At 50.5% G+C, this 5510-nt stretch overlaps 1 pseudogene; it reads left to right on the forward strand.

Annotated features, from left to right (window-relative positions):
- The first annotated feature begins 300 nt into the window (after window positions 1-300).
- On the forward strand, window positions 301-4871 carry LOC123153966 (uncharacterized; annotated as a pseudogene).
- Window positions 4872-5510: the final 639 nt, after the last annotated feature.

A 5510-nucleotide genomic window follows, 5' to 3' on the forward strand; every position in this document is an offset into this window, starting at 1 on the left:
TTTTTCCTCAGAAGATCATTGTGGGCCAAGAGAGACCGCCAACATTTTGGACAATTTCCTGTAGTAGACCGCTAATCCCAAGAATCCCCGCAGTTGTCTGGCAGTTTGGGGTTGTTCCCATGTGTTGATGAACTTCACATGTTCATCCATCCAGATTCCAGAGTGGCCACACCTTCTCCATTCATGTGATGCCCCATGTAACTGGTGTGTCGTTGAGCGTTGGTGTTCCACTGGAATGTTGAATGCTTGCTGGGAGGCATGTGCTAGCGGTGCTGCCCACGTGGGCGGCGAGGGTCGGGGATGCCACCACATCTGCTGTCATTGCACCGGTATAGCGACGGTTGGAGGATGGCACATCAGCAGTGGGAGGTGAGTAGGTTGCCGTAGATATGAATGTTCCTTGTCATGGTTCCTCCTAAGTGTTTCTTCTCCTACGAGGCTTGGTCGACAACCATGCTCAAAAATATAATTCATGGTTTGATAGGTCGATGTAGCCTTCCATAAACAACCGCTCATCTAAAAAGTTGGACTATGTATCACGAGACTCATAAAACTCTTTGAAAATGAATATAGTGACAACAATTCCATGCCGCCCTCTCCCTACCGCCTACCCGTATTTACTGCAGCAGATTCACGTCGTAACCGGACAAGCCCAGATTCCGATCCATGGATCAGGACGTCGGCAGCATGTCGAGCCACAGCTCCGCCTCTCATCGTCCACGGGGTACAAACGCCCGTCGAAAAGATGGCCCACCAGTCAGGAGTATATTACATTTTTTCTGTCCTGGTGGACCAGCACCGTATCAAACGCATTGAATAGAGAGAATCGCAAAGCTGAAACGAAGGGGTCAGATTCCGAGTGCGTGTGTGCTCGTGATCACATACTCCATGTCCGCTCAAATCCCACTTTTCACAATCTTTTCATCGTGAAAAAACATACATTATCTCCGTCCTTAAACCACGCGAACAAAATCAGACGTGCATCTTTCTCCTTCAATGAAAATTGAAACCTTCTTTAAATGACAGAAAAAATCAGGTGTGTATCGTTCTCCTTAAATGAGAATTAAAACAGTCCACAAATCACATGGAAAAATCAGTCGAGATTACTGGCGAGCGGGCGAGCGGGACAGGATCGCGAGAGCGTCCATATACGATTGTGACCGAACGCTTCTTGGTGCATTCGGATCTTATGCAAAATCCATGTGATTCGGAATTTAGTAATTTCGTTTTATTGTAAAATAGGAACACAAGCAGAAACGAAAGGTGGGTTTCACTTCCAGAAGATGAGATAAGTAGAAACGGAAAAACCAAACCCCGAAGCAAAACCAATCCCCTCGTTTGTTCCACACCACTCCGCACCAAATGGCATCGTCTGCGCCTCCATGCAGACCCGACCAAGGTTTTGGTTACCGATCGAAATTTCGAGATTTCCCATGGTTACCGCATATTTCCGTGCCCCTCCGTAAATCTCCGTACCAAGCAAAAAATACCAGTTTTTTAAATTTTTTGAATTTAAACACTCAATTTATAGTAAAGTACGTAGGATCTAATTAATGCTATGAGAGTTGGTTATGGCGTGTTGGTAGCAACCTAGTTCCTGTTTTGAGAGGTCTCTCGGTCAAATGTTCGTTCATTCAGTTATTTGAATTCAAAATTCAATTGTAAAATTCGTTTGAAATATTCTCGGTATTTCTCGATAACCGTGGTAACCGCGTTTATCAGTCCCCCTTGATAAAAATGCCTCATTCGGTAACCAAAACCTTTAACCCGGCGCCCCTCCGACGCCGCCCTGGCGCGATGCCCACGCGGCGCCGTCATGCAACCCCGACGCCTCCCGGACTGTGTGGACGCAGGCGACCCTCCCAGACCACCTCACGGAGGAGATCCTCCTCCGCGTCCCCACGGCTACCGACCTTGCCCGCGCCTCCATGGCCGGCCCCTCCCTCTGACGCGTCATCTCCGACCACTCCTTTCTCCGCCGATACTGTAGCCTTCACCAGCCGCCTCTCCTAGGCATACTCTCGGACTCCTTCGTCCTAGCCCAGTCGCCCCACCCGTCCGCCGCCATCGCGCGAAGCCTCATCGGCACTGACTTCTCCTGCTCCTTCCTCCCCTCCCGCGAGAAGCCCTGGGATCGCTGTGACTTCCGCGACGGCCGCGCCCTCCTTTTGTGTCACCACCGACGGCCGCCCCCTGGTCAGGGACATCGCCGTCCGCGACCCGCTGGCCGCTGCACCGACGCTACCAACTACTACCTCCCCTCCCCCAGGACCTTTCCGATCTGGTATATCACTGCGAGCCCTTCCTTGCTCCTGCCGGCAGGGATGAGGGCGCCGACATTGCTGCGGATGCTCCCTTCAGATTCAGAGTCATGTGCTTGGCCAAATGCCAGACCCAGCAGCTAGTCCTATTCGTCCTCTCTTCACCGGACAATGGCACGCCGTCACATTTGATGGTTGGAGTGCTCTGGTCCCAAGAAGCAGGTACGATGCGCGATTCTCCACTGCCTTCGGAAAGCGCTACCACGCACACGGACCCTTCTGCTGGTCGATACCTCGGATCAACAAGCTGCTCATGCTCGACATTAGTACGATGGAGTTCTCATCCGCCAACCTCCCGCCTGCTGCCCGGGGTCAGGCGGCCTTTGTGGAGGCAAGCGAAGGGAGGATTGGGATGTTTGCTCTCGGCCACAATCGTGTATACGATTCGTACCACCTCTGGTATACCATTTTGTTTAGTACCGGGGGTGACCCAAGGCAGCCGCAAACGGAGGACGTAGTCCCATTGCCCCATCATTTTCGCTATGTCATCCTTGGTGTAGCAGGGGGATACTTACTCATACATGGGTTACCAGATGACCCGGAAATGCCAGACCCAGGCTGTTTTTCACTCAATCTCCAGACTATGAAGCTTGAGCGGTTCTGTGGGACTAGGTACTCAACTATGTGGGTTTCCCGCCATCCTTGTCTCCGCCAACTATGTGAACGGGTAAGCTTGCTCCTATTTTTCGCTTTTATTAGCTAGTATAGCATCCATGCCATATATAGGATTGACACTGCAATTGGATGCAAGTATTAGCTAGTATAGCATCCAAAATTGCCCGGTGATTAGCTTTAAATTAAAATCACTAGTCCTCAACCTGTGCACCCGCACGGGCTAGGAACTATCTTTTCAGAATTATTGTTTATATTTAAACCATTAGTTCTCCTTTCTTTATACTATGTATAAATGAAATTGATTTTTAGGAGAGCAAAACTGGCCTCATCCTCAGTCAAGTATTTTTCTACATTCTATCTCCATTCGTGTCAGCCTAATCCAGTCTATGTACGTGATATTTCTTTATTTAATGAGGTAACATATTTTAATATATCTTGCCCAATAAATTTTAAACGGATGGCTAAATTAATTTTGTTGGCTTTCCATAGATTTCTTTTTCAAAAAGGCAGTAATCTGCGCCGGTGTGCCGGCCGAAAGTTTCAGCCGGTCGCACCGCAGTCGCCCGATTTACCTCTGTATTAACTGTCAGATCTAATCCTCACCAAGTCAACGCAGCTCATCTCTTCCTCCGCTAGTGTACGCATCTAGCCGCCATGGATGAGCGAGGCACCCAGACTCGAAGCACCACCGGGCTTGGCCGCCCCCAGCGCCGGTCACCGCCCTTGCCACCGTTTGCCGCCCTCGCCGCCGGTGGCCACCTGTGTTTCATGTTGGCTCGGTGCATGCAGCAGCGTGTGCGCCGGTTGCAACTCCCCCGATGATGGTCACAACTCCGCTACGGTGGTCGGAGCTGCGGCGGCGAAGATCACCAGACGCGCGCCCTTGAAGACAAGCTCACGTCTGAACCGAGGCAAGGCTTGAACTGTCGCACACCTTCTGTGTTGCAAACGTTGTTAAAAAAGCTTCAACCCCTGGATGGAAAAGCTTCAAGCCCTAGATGGAAAAGCTTCAACTGGCACTGCGATTCACGAGGAGATACAACCACTGACGCAAAATGCTTCAACCTTAGATGAAAAAAGTTTCAACCAGATGATAAAGAGAGCTTTAACCAAGGGCTGCTCAAAACAAAAAAAAGTTTCAATCGTTTACGCAAAAGCTTCAACCGTGGACGGAGAAAGCTTCAACCGTGTATGAAAAAGTTTCAATCGTTAAGAAAGAAAGCTCTAACCTGACACTGCAACTAGAGAAAAGTTATGTGTTATAGCAAAACGTGACGCCGGTCATAACAAAATGCTATGTCGGTTGTAGCAAAATCTATGCCGGTTGAAGCATGTAGCAAAACTGCAGCGTTTTGTCATCTTCTTCCACCTCCAGCCGTCGCTGGTTGAAGCTTTTTTTTTGCATTGGTTGTAGCTTTCCAGACCGCCCGTTGCAACATCAGGGGGAGTCTCCCATGGTGCTCCTAGCTCGCCGTCCGCCTCGAGCTTGTAAGCCATGGGTGACTTGCATGTGAGCTCGCAGGTGATGCCCCCTGTCATGGTAGCACCGGTGCTCAGCCCCATCGCGCATGCAGCCATGGCTTATGAGCTCGTCGACTCAAACCGTGGTAGCAAAATGCGACGCTGATTGTAGCTGAGTGGGATGCCGGTTGTAGCAAAATGTGACACTGGTTGTAGCACGTAGCACAAAACACGACGTCTGCAGTGTTGCTCGGAACAGCGCCGCCGTCCTCGCAGCTCGCCGTCACCATGCTCGCCATCCATGATGGAAGCTCTCCTGGGCACCGGTTGCAGCAGGAAACGACGCGGTTCCAACTTCCGCCGAGGCCGGCGAGTGAGGACGGCGAACGGCGACGAGGACGGCCGGTGCGGGTGGCCACCGGCGATGAGGACGGCCGGCGGGGACGGCAAACGGCCACGAGGACGGCCAACTGAGGTAGGGACCGGCGAGATGAAAGAAAGAGAGGAAGCAGTGCAGCCGCGTGGGGCGTTTTAATGGCGAGCGATTGGTGGGCCCCGTCAGCCTCATGTCCCATCCACGCGGAAAGGCTGGCCATATGATGGGAGGGGATCGCACGGGTCGCGCATGACCGGCCGAGTGGTTCGGCCGGCGCCCCGGCCCCAAACGTTTCCCTTTTCAAAATCAAGAAGACTCCCCTTTTTCCAGAATGTGAGGTTTAAGTCTCTTTCTTGTACATGCATACATTTTTTTGGGGCAGGCATATGAGACGTGGGGAATTAGGACTTATTATTTGTTTGCCCCTTCAAGGAAAGGAGGCACACGATGTCCCTATATTTTTTAGAAATTGTTGTACGTGTCAGCTCAAACTTATCTATGTAGATAGTTTGTCTTTAAAATAAGGCAACGTCTTTTTTTGGGACATGCATATGAGATGTGGGGCATGAGGACTTCTTCTTATTTGTTTGCCCCTTCAAGGAAAGAAGGCACACGACCTCCCTATTTTTATTTTTATTTTGAAATTGGTGGACGTGTCAGCTCAAAGCTTATCTATGTACTCCCTCCATTCCCTTATACAAGGCCACTATAAAAAATACATTTTGCATCTACACAAG

The sequence above is a fragment of the Triticum aestivum genome, chromosome 7A (assembly GCF_018294505.1).
Source record: "Triticum aestivum cultivar Chinese Spring chromosome 7A, IWGSC CS RefSeq v2.1, whole genome shotgun sequence".
In the NCBI taxonomy this organism is placed as follows: domain Eukaryota; kingdom Viridiplantae; phylum Streptophyta; class Magnoliopsida; order Poales; family Poaceae; genus Triticum; species Triticum aestivum.